This window comes from Neopelma chrysocephalum, unplaced genomic scaffold (genome assembly GCF_003984885.1).
Source record: "Neopelma chrysocephalum unplaced genomic scaffold, ASM398488v2 Primary Assembly neopelma1_85, whole genome shotgun sequence".
Classification (NCBI taxonomy): domain Eukaryota; kingdom Metazoa; phylum Chordata; class Aves; order Passeriformes; family Pipridae; genus Neopelma; species Neopelma chrysocephalum.
Window position 1 is genome coordinate 5757035 of NW_020897747.1, and position 15841 is coordinate 5772875.

A 15841-nucleotide genomic window follows, 5' to 3' on the forward strand; every position below is an offset into this window, starting at 1 on the left:
AGCATCTGGCTCTTTTTTTTGGATCTTTGGACTTTGGTGGACACTTGACACACTCTGGTCCTGCTACATTGATTTGGTCTGGGTACCAAAGGTGGAGTTGGTGTCCAGCTTTGATCATCCACTGAAAGGGATTTCAAAGCTTGTAAGTCTGGTGTAGAATAAAATAATTAATTCCTTATCCTAAGGAGTCAATATTTTATCTCAATTTGCAAAATCTTACTTTGTGCTGACTGGATGCACTATCACTATGTATACACATAGAACACTAAGGCATCCTGTACTTTCAAGAGCTTGCTGTGCCATTCATAGCAATGGATGGATGAGAGATATATTAATGGGAAGAATCCATGGAAACTAATATGGGAAATCAGCAATGACCCTTGCTCAGCCAAAGTTTAGAAAGAAATGTTTTTTCACCCTTGGAGAATTTCTGAGATTAGAACAATTTTTTCCCTTCTTCTAAGATGGAATGAAAAAATCAAATTATTGATGTGGGATTTTTCCATTGAACCAATAAGCTGAAAATAAATACATAAAAAGATAATTTCAAACACTTCATTTTGAGCTCTTGACATTTCCCAGTCTTTAATTTCTCTAAACCACAATTTTCAATGTAATAAAACTTCAGCCCTCCTCTCTTTATCTCAAGTCTTCAAATTACATCTTGCTGAGGACCTCTTGCCTGGCTCTATTAATAACAAAATGCTAATTAGCAACCTTAAACTTAACCAGCCAACAGAGAGCAACTACAGTGGTTTGCATGGGGTTTAGTTTCTTTCCCTTATCTGTAAATGCCAGGATCCCATGGCCAAGGCATCCTGGCACATCAGTGTGAAATGCTGATGCAAACTCGTTTCCGATCACTCTGATAGAGACACTGGCATGAAAAGCTGCTCTGGCTGAGACTGCTTGTTTGTCATCACAGTTCTCCATCCAGAGAGATTTTCCTGGGAGATGACAGCAACCTCTGGTTTATGTCCCTTTATCACATAGGGACAGGGACTAACCCCTCTCCTGACCATCTCTCTGGAGAAGGCAAATGGTCTGAATAGAAGACGTACCTGTTGGGGATGGACCAGCAAAGCGGACTGAGACCTCTGTCTGCTCCTGAGGCACCTCCTTCCCCCTCTGGCTCTGGTTATCACCATGGTTTGTGCTGCAGATAAAAGTGGTACCAAGCAAGAGTTATTCCAGAACCACCTGGATACAATCTTGTGCCATGTGCTCTGGGATGACCCTACTTGAGCAGGGAGGCTGGACCAGATGACCCGCAGTAGTCCCTTCCATCCTGATCCCCTCCATGATTTCTTAAAGGATCAGCCATCTTCTTTTGGTAGCATGTAATTTTACTAATGCAAATGTTACATGCATACCCATACTTACACATAGACATATAAATACACAAATGTATGGAAATGCACATATATGTACTTAAAATTTGTGCTTATGTTTATATTTGTGTTCATACACTCAGAGAAGAGAAAGGTTAATATGTGTTTTGCAAAGATAGAGGACACTTGTTTGCTCACTGAGAAAGAAGAAGTAATCAATATGTTTGGGTAGGGGAAAATGGATTATCCTTAAACATTCTGCACAAGACAGAAAAGTTTCTATTTGATGTTGATGTTGATGTTGATGTGAGCCTGCACTAAAGGTCAGCCCAATCACACTATTTTGGCTGTAGCCAGCACAATAAAATACTGCATTCAATCTTCTAGAAATTTGCATGTATTTTTCTGCATATTACTGGCTTAAAAGCAAGTTTACTGTATGGAAGTGGAAGTGGACAGGTTCCTTTGGTGCTTCTGAATAAAGATGAATATTTTTGTCTCAGCTTCCACTAGTATCTTTCCTTTAAAGATTTTTTTTCTTTTTTTTTTTCCCCTGCTTATTCTGTTTCCTATATTGCAGGTTCTGAGACAATAAAAATCCACTCAACCCTCATACAGGAGCAGTTTAAGATTTTTTGATCTAATTTTTTTCATTTTTTTAAACAAGACTGTATACATTTAGCATGTAAAAGAAAAGGGGATGTGTGTGCACATGTGTGTTCTCTGACAGATGGTCCAGATTTAAGGCCCATCCTCTGGTAATATTTATTCAAATAAACAGTGTCTGTATGGAATAACTCCATTAGCAAACAGCAAAGGTTGGCTCAGATCTTGCTTCAAGTAACATTGAAGGGGAGCACAAGATGTGCTTGAGATTGCAGATAACCTGGCTTTCCCATCCCAGGCCAATTTTTGAAATAATTCACCAGAGTAATTTCAGCTAAAGACGTTAAGACTTAAGCATTGTAGTGAACTGAAAAAAATCAATTATTGCTCAAGGGAATTGGAAAGTTTCATTTTTCAACATTTTTTTTTCGATTTCTGCCCCCCACCAAGTAATAACTTTTATAAAAGAACAGTTGTTTTAAACCTCCCAAAAGAAAAAAAAAAAACACAAAACAACACCTCACAGCAAAATTTGGGTTGTGAAACTATCACAAATATCACTGAAACAGAGATGGGCTGCAAATGGCCTTTTCCTGGCATCCCTTGCAATTTTGACAAATTCGGCAGGTGTACTGAGCTGCATGTGCATGGATGAGCATACTTTTAGAAGTGACAGTGTTGTCCATGAAATCAGCACTGTGCAAAAATCCTTCTGTTCCTTATTTGTACTTTTGAAATGCATGCAGAAGTGCTGTGGACTTTTAAGGCTCATTGCTGTGCAACATTGTGATGTGGCCACAGCCTCCCAGGCATTTGTTTCCATAAAATATATCCAGATGTTTGCCTTGTGTCAAAGATGGGAGCAGCAAGTGAAGCAGCAATGAAATAAATTTTGTAACTAACAAAAAGCCTAACACCTTGTTCCTTTCTTCACTCCCAATAGTTTGTGTCTGCTTTACTTGATTTGAGGCTGCAAGAAAGAAACACAAAAGGAGATTTTTTCGATGAAGAGTCCAAAATTAATACCACTGTCCTGACACAGCAGCAGCAGTGACATAAAAAACAAGTAATGCTTAGCTATGGAGTTTTGTTTTCAGACAGATAATCAAAAGGGAACTTGGAGAGATAATCAATTGCAAGGAGACCTGGTGGTTTGAACAGCATCAAAGCACAGTGTGCCTCTGCTGTGGTTGAAGGCACACGAGATTGGGAAGCGCCAGTGGGGAGGAGGGAGAGTTCTTGGGGGATGCCAGTATCTGTCAGCATCCCTGCTTCTGTCCAGCCACAGGCCACAGCACCTGGCGCCAGAGCTTGCTGGAGTGAGGGGCAGAGGAGGGGATGTGCAGGGGATCCACATGCACTGGGTGGTTGTCCTTCTCCAAGCTCCTCTGCTCGTGCTGTGGGACCCTGGTCCTGCCAAAGGACTAAGGCAGCATTTTCTGAATGTGCCGCAGAAACAAGCTGTGTGAAGTGACAGAAATGTCTCCAACTGTGCCACACGTGAGTATCAGATGAAAGTGCCCAGGTGTATAATTAGATTCCAGTAGTGTCAGGGTGCTGCACAGCAGCTAATGCAGACATCTCAACTGGAAATCTATTACTACTGAGGCCCAGTGTGTTATCACATCTTTACAGAGAGGTGGCACTTACTTGAGGGAAATGAAAAGATGACAGCAGCAGGAATCTTGTGGTTTTTCATCTGCTGATGTTCACACACCTGAAGTAAGGAAGATGTGGCAACTGCAACTTGATTTCCTCCTTGGCTTGGAAAGAGTATTTGAGGTGATAGCCCAAAGAAATGGCTCTCCTGGAGTCTCTGATGGACTCCTGTGTGCTTCCGGCAAACACTGGGGAAATTACAGTGTTTCCCAGGAGAAACTCAGGGAGAAACACTCTCAGGGAAGTCCTCACCTACTGGCTTTAGCTGCCTGATAGAGGGCATAGAGGAGGCAGAGCCAGACTCCTGTCAGCAGTGAGAGACTATGGATACAATTTGCAGAAAGAGAGAGACTCAGATTTCCCTTTCTCTCCCATCCCCTGCCTTCTCCCTCACTCATGACAGTGGTCAAACATGGGAACAAGGGTCCAAGGAAGCTGTGAAATCTCCATGTTCACAGATACTCAAACCTTGACTGGAGACATGCCCGAGCAACCAGCACTGAGCTGTTCCTGTCCCCTGCAGGGATTTGGACTGGAGACGTTACAGCTATACTGCCATTCTGGAGAACAAAATTAGGCTCCTAAATGTCATAGTTCAGGTGAAGCTTTGCAGCAAACAAGAATGGCAACAAGATCCTTTTCCGTCCTCCAAATTAACTTTGTGAAGAAATGTCATACACTTTTTCTGAAAAGGCCAGTCTAGCCTTTTGATCTTCATTCTGAAGAAGTCATAATCCTCCTTCGCTGCCTGTAAGCCATTGGTTTAATCTGTAGCTCCTTGGTGACCGTTCCAGGTATCACCAGTTCAATCCTTGCTGAGTTAACCAGGACAGCATCTATGACAAAAACACCACTTGAATCTCCCTCTTCCAGGAGTTTTTCTGCTTGTTAGCAGGGGTCTGATATTCACCCATAGACTGCAGTTATTTAGTTACATTAAAGTAATCTTCTTAGAAAGGACTTACTGATGACTTATACTCAAATGTGCAAATAATATGCTTGTAGAACATTAAAATGGCTGTAATAGTGTGGTAATAAATTTCTTTTCTCAATATAGATGATTAGAAACTTCAGTAGTTAGAAGCTATTAATGTACTCACCGTAAAGCATGAAAGTCCATCCTCATGAAACCCTAAATGACAGTACTGCCTATAAATTTTACTGGAGGTGGAAAGAGCAGTAATTATATGGCTGGCATTAGATGTCGTTCTTTCTGCAGAGGTACTAGTGGCAAATATTTTCCTCTTGTTGTTAAGCACTATTTTTGGCCATAGCCAGTAGCCAGAGTGTACTGTAAATAATATTGTTTTCTATGATGGATTTCTGCACAAACAGGAAGAAAGAGATTTTTTATTAAAAGAAAAATTGGCAAACAGTCAAGTGTAGATGGCTTTGAGAGTGGCAATGCAATAAAGAGCATTGAGCATCTGGTTCAGTGTTGTCTGACTGACCTATGTGGATGGAGATGACTGAAAAACCCATTAGCTGCTGGCAGAGAAGTGTGTCTGATATTATTGTCCAGGCACTAACATGGAAAATCACCAAATCATGTTACAAAATCACCAACTCCATTGGCATTCTCATTGGCAGGAGTAGTGGAGCAGCCAGGGAGTAGTCTCATATGGAGACTAGTTTGTGCCCAAATAATTGTCTGAAACACCAAATCAATTAAAAACTCTTTATGACTTTTTTTTTCTCCTTCTCCAAATTGAGCAGTGAAATGAGATGCAGATACAGTCAGGGTTGCTTCCTGCCTTCCATACAGCAAGTATTTTGGGGTAGCAATGGCACATGCCTTCCTTCTCTATAGCCCTCCTTTGAACCTCTCATCCAAACTAAGCCAGACTTGTATTCAGTAAAACACTTCACTGAAGTATTTCAGTTCTCTCCAGTTTTATTACTGCAATGTACTTCTTTCTGACAAAACACCTATTTTTACTTTCAGTTCTTGAAAGGAGTTCACTGGGGCAGAACAAACTATTGTACTTCCTGGTAGGATTCTTCGAGTAGCAGGACCTAATTCTCAGGCTGGCAAATGCAAGTGTTTGTGACACAGATTATAATGGGAAGCAGCTGGCTGGCAACACCTTCTGATTTCTCATTAAATAAATGAAAAATATTCAGCATGATGCATGTTTCTGCTAGAGCTAAAAATACCTACGAAGATACACCTCTTCTACCATCCAAGCTATTTGCCTTATAGTCTTTGATCATGCATTTGGAGTAAAACAAACAGAAAACAATCATTATCAGAAATACAAATAGTTGACTAATATGATATATGAAATAATTTCATTTTGCATATCAATCTCATAAACTGTTAAAGTATGAATCAGTCAACTGGAAAATAGGTTTTAGGATAAATTTAGAATGTGAAGATCATGACAGGTTGGATAGAACTGTCTCTGCATATGATATTTCTTATTCTGTGTGGGTTTTTTTGTTTTTTTTTTTTTTAATTTTGAGTCCTATTTCAGCATAGAAGTCAGGAGAGCTGTTCTTGGGCACAGAAATTTTTGAGAGAAAATAGAACATCATCTTACAATGTTCAGAATCTCTTGAAATCTTGCACTTCAAAACTTTTCCTGTGACATCATTATACCATCAAACCCGAGTGATGAAACATTTGGAAGGATTAAAGTCTTTTGATAAATAGAATGACACAAAGGAAACCTCAGTAATTTCCAAATGAAAGATTTTTTCAGAAAGCATAGTCGTGGGCATGGTTCATTAACCCAGTGTATCTTTTTCTCTGTCTTCTGCATCACTTCTTCCATGGTCAAGTGATGTGGTGCAGACCTCAGCAATAAATGTTTTGCTCAGAATTATTCAAGCATATAACAGAGAGAACATGCAAAAACTCAACTGGGAGAAATTTGACTTAAGGTCTTGATTTTCTTATTCTAGAAGGAAACTCTCTTGTGAGTGGTAAGAACAGGCAGATTTAAAGACAGGTGAGTAGAAAGAGGTTTGGGGGATCAGACTCAAAGACTTTTAAGACTTGATCAGAATTTAGAAACATGTGAGAGCCTTCCCAGTCTGAAGGAGACAATACTGATGCCTAAGGGATCACAGGGTAGATACCTGTTTGGGATCTACGATTTATATCTGCCTGGAAAACTGGCTTGTGTGTTGCCCTAACCCTCAGAAGCAAAAAGGCTCCCTGTGAGGCTTCACACTACTATAAACTGATGTGATGTATGGTGGCACTACGTAACCCTTTTCTTCTGATAATCACTTTCCCCTGATGATGAAAGACCCTTCTCATGGGCTGCTTCTGATGTGAAAAATACCATTCACGGCGATTTCCAAGCAGAAAGTATCTTTTCTCCTCTTCTGGACCACTTTGTCCCTGCATGTCAAACACAACCAAGACCATGCTGGATGCCTTTAAGAACATCATAGGATGTGTGACGGATAGATGGGTAGCTGGTCCCAGTGACATGAAGCTACACAATCTCCATGACCTCAGAGCCCTTGTCTCACCAGATGTCACAGCATGCAACATTATTAAATACACACAGCAGGCAACACACAACGGTCTTAATTAAGGTAAAAAGAAAGCACCCACCCTTTTCAGAAAATTGGTGCCTTAGAATATGTTCCTTAGGGTCATGTTCAAAAGATCTGATGTTTCATCAGTTTTTGCAAGTACTTTGATTTCATGCTGGCGGAATTTAATAACATCAAAAATGTCCTCTTACCACTGCACTGGGGATATCACAAGCTGTAATTAGTTAATGATCCTTGTGTTTTGGGTCTCTTTGGATGAATAATTTCCTTGTTGAAAACCGAAACTTCCTGTAAACCAAATTATTCTTATTTGATTGAGGATTGTTTTGGGGGAAAAAAAGAACAGAAATGTTTGTTTTATTATGCACAGAAGGCATCAAATTTTCAATTTGATCGGAACAACCCTGGCTGAGCTTAACTTAAAAACAAATAAAAATAAATCAATAACATGAAACAAATTATCCTTTAGCTAGGTAAACAAAATATTGTACCTCACCCGACAGCTTGTGAAGAAAAACAACATTTGGGATCAACCAAAGGAATATTCTGATTTTATTTTTCATTTATAATGAAAAAAATTTGCTCACAAAGCTGTGGGTGCTGGGTTTTTAGAGGGTGTTTCTGACAGACAGTGGTTTTTCTTTGTCTCCTTAGCTGGAGTGTTGATGCAGGCTCCCTGATTTGGGCTCACTGTGGAGGTTGAATGGCTGAAGCTCCATCTCATAATGAAGTTGAACATTTGCAGCTTTTCAGGTCTTTAACAAACACAGCGACCAGTGATGGGATTGATGCCAATTTAGTTTTCTAGCTCCAGCTACTAGTAAAGATTTCCTTTACAGTCAATGGAGAGAGGGAGAAACATTTCCAATGAAGATTTTCCTCATCACAAGACAGACACCTAAGAGAGATTGGATCCCTCATGGACATCCCTTTCTGTATCTACTATGTAAGGTGAAGGAATATGTCTTTTGGATGGGTCGAAATGTCTGAGATGAACCTCATGGTTACGTAAGATTCCTTATGCCAGGGAAATTCTGTGCCAGATATTCCTCCTCATTATTTCTAAGTAAAAATGAACACCATTGGCAACCTGACATTTTCACTGAGAGGATCTGGTTCTCTTTTTACTTATAAAAAAGGTGTGTCTTCATTAAAGCCAGCAGATTTTATCTAGTGTAAAGCTGGTGGAAGATAGTGAAGGTCTTTTATGTTCACTGTACATATAGTATGAAGAATGGCTGAGCACAGGCCTGGAAGGTGTTAAACATAAAAGGCAATTCATCCAGATACCTTTGCAGGCTTCAGCAAATAATGATTCCAGTTTCCGGTCAATGCTTGAATTAATTTTTTATATGGAAAGATTTAGAGTTAGATGTGGGTTTTGTTTCCATCTCTTACCACACACTGCATGGTATATGCAGAGCAACTACATTTTCTGGCACCATATGAACTAAGACTTTTTTTCCCAACAAGAAACCGAGGTTCTTGCTTTAAGACGCGGTTGAGAAGAAAACAAGATGACACTACACACTCCCTAAACTCTTCAATGTGTTAACATGAGATGGAGAAAAATTACGAGATGTCTTCTACAGCACTTTGCCCTTAACAAATGAGGATGGTGAATATGTGGCCACAAAAGTTGTGGCACTTGGAGCACTCTGTTCCCTAACCAATGCAGAGAAATGTTCCCTAACCAGCACAGAGAAATGAATGACTGAATCAGTTCTGTCTTTGTGAGGGAATAGTCTGTCTGCACAGCTAAGGAAATACCAATGCTGAGGTGAAGTCCCATGATTCACCAAGTTAGGTTGGGTAAGTCACACATTCTCTTCTTGTTTTTCTCTCCCCTCTCATCCTTTTACCTTGTTTGCTCTTGCTCTTTGGGAACAGAAGCTGTTCCTGGCTGTGGGTCTGCATGGGGCAGTAACAGGCTCATCTTCAATGAGGTTTTTGTTGCAACAAATGAATCTCAATGGTCAATAATAATAATGCAGGGCAGAAATGGAAAATGATAGCAATTTAGTACTGCATTGCTGAAGGATCACTTTTTGAGGACCAGCCTTGCAGTCAGGTTGTTTGGGTGGTTAGACTCAGCTGTGCATCACAGGGTCTTTGTGCAATGATAAAGAGCTGAGGTATACACCAAGCTAATTATACTGTTGGTTGTGGTCCAGTGATGGCTTAAATTTGCAACTTATTAGAGAGTTTATTGGATTGCCAACCCAAGCATTTCTTAGAATAAACAGTTTTCCCTTAATTTTGCTGAAACTTCACATGCTTATAATATGATGGTTAAAAGCAATAAAATTCAGCATGTTAAATAGCGTAAGTTTTGGATGTTCAGTAAACCAGAACTAATCTAGTTTTAAAGTGGAAGGCTTTCCTCTAACACTTGGAGTTTGCTGAGGAAACCAGCCCTTATTCCAGATGGAGGCAGAAAGAGCATATGGGTTTGGTTTTAGTGCAACACCCAGATGATGATGGGGACCTTGGCACCTGGGCTGTGCCTGCAGACAACCTTCCTGCAGCAGCTCCTCCGCAGTGACATGTGGGTTTGCAAGAGGATAAAAGCCAAGAAGTTTGGAAGCTTTTGTTCCTCCTGCATCTGAGACCCAGTTTTAACCTGGACTCGGTTCAACCTTTGTTGGAAAGGACAAATCTGGGATGGGTTGGAAATCTGTGAAGTCTTCTGGGCATGTAATCAGATTTCTAGCTGAACAACAGTAAGTAAATTCTGACCCCATCTACATATCTACAGCTTTCCGTGGTTCAGGGAGAAAAGTTTGGTCTTTCTGTTAAAGAAAATTGAAAAATGGAGTTTCCCTTGAGGAATTCTGATATTTAGACACTTGTTTTCCTTACAAATTGGGATGAAAAATTAAAAGATCAAAAGTTTTGGGAAACAAACCCCTCAAACATCTATTGATCTATAAATGTCAAGTTGCATTGTTTCAACATGTTTTATTCTAAGATGTTTTGACTCTTGCTGACCGACAGAATTTGTTTGAGTGTATTGACACTTTGGGATTTGCTTATTGGTAGTTTCTGTTCCTGTGTTGCTGCCATAACATTTTGTGTTGTAAGTCCATGCTCAAGTTATGCAAAGCTGCATCTCATGCCTCTTGGGGCTTGTAGTCCAATGAGGGAAAATAACCTGTAATGAATGACGAAAAGTGATTTGGCTCACTCCTGTCTCTGAGGCAAATGCAGAGTTTTAGGGTGACTTGGTCCAGTCAAACATTTTCCTTTTCTTTGTATACAATTATTTTAAAATTATTTTTCTCCCCAAAATTCAGACTAAGATGGGACTGAGTTTTCTGAGGTAAAAAGTTCAACAGGCTTTGTTTTTAATATTGAAGATTCTTATAGCTTTGCTCTGCAGTAACTCAGTCTTCAATGCAGTTTCACCTATCTATTTATTTTGTGTTTGTACAAGAAATGAAATAATGTAGTCACTGTGCTGCTGAGAGTTTTTTCTAGTTGGGATGAAGTGAACTCATCTTTCACACTTTGAGACAGATGTGGGTATAGTTTTTTCTTTAAGCCCACCTCAGTCTCGTCACTTCCCTCCATTTTAATCTATCTGTCTGGTTTACAGTGTATATCCATATCAGCAATTTAGAGCTGCTGTAATAATGACAAAGATTGCAAGGATAGGCCTTAACTTTTGGTAAGCTAGCTGATATGATTGAAGGAGCAGAGAAGCTTTTGACTTCCTCTCCCACAAGACACGTATGGTGCTTTTCAGCCTAATCGGTGGGTCTAATAAAACGACAATTTCTCTCACTATCCTCCTTATACAAGAAATCTGTATAAGGAAAGCAAGGCTTGATTTGTAGCCCATTCAGTATAATGGCAGGTGCCATTCTGACTCATTGCAGGCTGTATGGCAAACATCATAATGGAAGTGGAAGTTTTAGGCTATCCCCTTCTGTTGTCCCAGAGTAAAAATGTCATCAACAAAATAAAATCCTTCTCTAAATAAGACTGTCTTTTGGTTTGGTTATCTATAGTTCCTACATCACTTTTTTCTTGTTTCCAAAAAATTACTTAAGTTAGTGTCAGCCAGAGGGTGATGAGGATATCAAGCTTTTGCATTTTCCAGGGAGGCAGGTAGCTGAGCAGAGGGGCTGCAGAGCTCACCCCTTTTAAAGGCTAAAGGATCTATGCAGGAGAAAGGCAACACAAGTGTTGCAAGGTCTCTGTCCCCTGGCAGGCATCTTGTGTCCTCCCTGGGGCCAGCTGGGAGCAGGGGAGGTCTCACCCCTGGGAATGCTCCCTCTGACCGCTGCCGCAGCTCACACCGACTGGCCTCTGGTGCTCGGAGTGCCTCTGGGATCAGCTGGGCTGAGATATGTAAATATAGGCAGATAACATGCAGAGAGAGGAATCCTGTCCTTGTCAACAAAAATCAAGTCAGGCCTGAGCTTTCTCTCTGAAGAAGGAAACATTGCTCCCCTGTGTCTTTCATGGAACAGGACATTTGCCCTCACCCTGGTGGTACTCATGACCCCTCTCCAGGGCATCTGAATTTGGGAACTGTGCTGTGGCCAAGGCTGAATCATCACTCCTGGCTCTGTTCCTGCATCTTGATGCTCTGCACTTACTGTCACAATCTAGGGTACATTTCTCATTCAGAGTTAAAACTCTTGAGTATAAGTGATCAGTTCTTATTGATTTGAAAAGGCTGAACTTTAAATAGCTGTTGTTTAATGTCCTGGAACATTAATATTAGATTAGAAAGATGCCCCTGACTCGGTGCCCTGAACAGTAGAAAATACATGCATCAAACAATTCTGCTCTTTCAGGACCATTTGTGACAGTATTGACCTGTAATAATGAGTTAACTTTTGTTAGGTTAGGGTGGTTAGGGTTCCTTTTGCTGGGCTAGACAGAACTGGAAAGAACAGTCTGATTATTTATTCCAATTCCCCTTAATCTCAGGAAACTGTGTAGCAAAGACTGAATCAGAAGCACCCATAGCAGCAAACACCGTGAGTCTCCAGCCAAACATACTCCAGAAAATGTTTGTCAGCATCCCATGACAAGCTTAACATCTTTTGAAATATTAGGCCAAAATCCTCAGAAACATCTTTGCATCACAGAAGATGGCAGTAAACTTCATAAACTGTTGGTGCAGTTTGTTATTTTCCTTGTCTTAGCAGTTTTCTTAAATAAATCTGAACTACATATTTATTATTATGACCTTTCTTCTGGTCCAGTAAGTGCATATCTATATGTAATATATCTATAATCCATGCATGCACACTACCTCTGAGTGAGTATGTATATGTGATTTACATGAATTCATACTCCTACAGCTTTTAGCTGCTTTCACTTTTCTGCTAAGACAATTAATTTTTTTAGTCAGTAAACTTTCACATAGTAGGAGTATGGCTCTTAGGTTTTATCACGAAATGTTCTTAAACGGTTCCAAATCACCATTTTCCACTGCCCCCCAATTCAGATACTCCCTTCTGGCTTGCTTGGCACATAACCATTTTCAGAGCAATTTATTATACTATCTTTTAAAGCAGCAGGTTAGTGAAGTCCTGGTTTGGGTTGTGTATTTTCTCTGCATATGGCAAATGTGATCAAATTAGAGTTACTGCATTATGTCACTAGCTAAATTTCAGGTGCTTGAGGGTTTTAACTGTTGCGAATAAAGGTTATATTCATGTCTCATAGACATGTCTGTGGCATATTATTCCACTCAATAGATAGTTACTCTTACTGTAGTCACCGTATCTTACACAAACTCTTTCTTTCTAAATGTCACTGGTGACTGTAATGATCAAGTGAAAGTAAATTGTGCTACAGAAGGACTTAGTAATTAAAAAAGCACGACAACAAACACCTCCCAGCCAAGCAGAACAGCAAACAACTCATTATAATTATTCCAGCCTGTTAGAACCTGCCTTCCCTCGTGCACTCAGGCAGAGCCACAGGGCACTTCTTCTCCATCAGGTCTGAATTAGACTTTTGCTGACTTCTTATAATGCAGTGTAGATAAGAGCTCTTCAGGGGTAATTTGCTTGAGTTCTTAATAAGAAGAGATTTTGGAAAGCAGAGACTAGTGTATGCAATAAGCTAAATGTATCTGTATCAGTAAGTAAGCAGATCAGAGTGCTGTTTCTTTCTTCCTTTTTCTTCTTTGTGCTTTAGAAACTGCAGCAATTAAAGGGCTTGGGAGCCTTTATTTTTCCCTCTTGGCTATTTAACCTACGTGTTTCTACAGTTTGCAAGATGCTGTTTTCACAGCTGTTCTCCCGGATTTGTGTCTGTGAACCAGGTGGTAATGCAAGACCCCGAGGCTGCATGGCGTGTGACACTGTGAGCTGTGCTTTTCTGATGGACCTCAGTGGCTGACTGAGGCCAGGGCTTGGGCAGTGCCCAGACACAGTACACCAAGTCCTTTGTAGTTATCACAGGATGTTTGATATGCAAGCCTATCTATCGGAGTGCTCGTCTGAACCTGAGCACAGGCTCTCCAGAGAGACCAACAGGAGCTGCTCCAGTGGGGAGCTCAAGGATGAGTTTAAGGGTGGGTCAGAGCAAGGGGTGCTTTGAGGTCAAAGATGACGAGTGAAGTGATACCATAGTAAGCACCACCTCTCCTGGGATAAGAAGGAGTTTAGGTATAGGGGGTAGTTTGAGGGAGACATCTTGGCTTCATTGTTCTTGTCACAAAATATCAGAAATCTGTGGTGTTATGTCATAATAAAAAATAGGAAGGTGGATCCAGTGTTGCTGAGGTGTGTTGGGCACATGTCACAGTCTGATTTGTGAACAGCACAAAAGGCAGTTTGACACTGACATTTATGACAAGTCATAGCTAGGAATGGAAATATTTGGGGCAGATCCTCTTAACTGGAGGTTACCAAACTGTGGCAGTTAGGAAACACTGAGGAGAAGCTGAAATACCCATTTTAACAGGGCCAATGGGAAAGAATGGTTTAGGTTGTGCACTTTCATGGTTGGGCTGAGATGAGCCAAGGAGGAAGATGGCTTAGTTTTACAATGACCTGTGCAGTGGGAAATGTGCATCCATTTATTTGGAGACTGCAGGTGAAATTAATCAAAAGGCCAGATTGGATCTATGAACCAATTGCATCCCACTCAAATCTTTGTGCACAGGAATGAATTTCACCTTGTCTGACCCACGAAGGAATATGAATACTTATCTCCCTTTCTTTAAGAATTTATTTTTATAGTTTCAAATAGCTAGATTTTTCTTTTTCAATAGTAACTTTCCTTGATGTACATCTGTCTCTAGTTTAATACTTCCAAGTAACTTGACAAGAATGGCAGAGATGTCTTTTGTCTGCAGTTTAATATGGGGGCAACTGAATCATTTACATTTATAAAGCAAAATCCATTTCTTCTCATGTCTTCTGCTACTGAGGTAATGTTTGCAAAATGCTTTGCTGATGAAAAGCACTACAGTATATAAACATTAAGTATCATTTTTATATCTTCATCATCTATGCTTTTAAAATTAATATGAACAAAATCCTATTAATACCCAAATGCCCAGTAAAATGCATATCCTTCTTCTAATCTTAAAGTTTTATTTTCATCTATGAATCTTCTTAATCTTTGAAATTAATTACCATGATTAAAAATGGGAGATGTGTTTTCCCAGAACAATCAAATTGTTCTATAGTGAATAGTCATATTCATTTTGGGTCATTATTTTAATTTCTTTTGATATTAAAACACACACACACCCACACCTACACACCCCCACACACTCTCAGATTCCTGGATACAGCATCTTCTCTCTCTTTATGGTAAGAAGAATTCTTATTTTGCTACTTGCCAAAAGTGACCCTGTGAAGCAGTAACCTGAGAAGGAGAAGGGGGACTGCCTTGTCTGCCTCAGGGTCTCCTGTACAGGCAAAGGCCATGACTGTTGACTTGTCAGCCATAGCTCAGGAGAGCTTGTTCATCCACCTATCCAAAAGAATCAACTTACAGAAATGAGACCTTCAACAGACGGGGTATATTCACTCTGATGACATGAATATTCCGCTGCCAGTGGAAGGGAATCATTACAGTTACAGCAAGACTTTTAAAAATGGCAATTTGAGTTTAGTCTAAAGTGCTGTTTCTTTTAGTCCTTGTGATCCATCTTATTTCTAGACCAGTAACAGAGAAGCAAATGTGAGAGTAATTTTATATGCTTTGGGGAAGCAAAATGGAACAAAGATGGATACTTCAGTGCCTGACAGGTTAACAGGGCCAACACATGTGTTTCCTGCCAATCAAAGCAGGAGAAAATTCTCACTGCAGTTGGGTTTTGTTCTTATCTTCTCCAGATATTGGTGATATTTGGATCCAGGCTTGTGCCTCATTTTTGTTCAGTACCTACTGCAGGTTTGCACATCTGAGCCCTGTTCCCTATTAACTGTTCACAAAATGAAGAGGCAAAGTATCTAAGTCTTTACACTGTCCAGATTCCCTTGCCAGAACCAGTGTGAGAGAAGAGGGGAAGGAACTCTTTTAAAATATTAGTGTCAGTACATTTTGGAGAGCCTCTACATGTAGCATTCGCAACCTGAGGCTTTAAGTAAGTCAATTGAATGGTTCCCTGGGAAGATCTTGCTTTGATATCACACAGAGAGTTCCTTTTGTTGCAAAAATGGCAAAAAGAAAGGGGACAAAATGTGATAGCTGAAAAGGAAGAGAAACTGAAATAGAGTCAAATCACAGGCGCTGAAAATGGAACT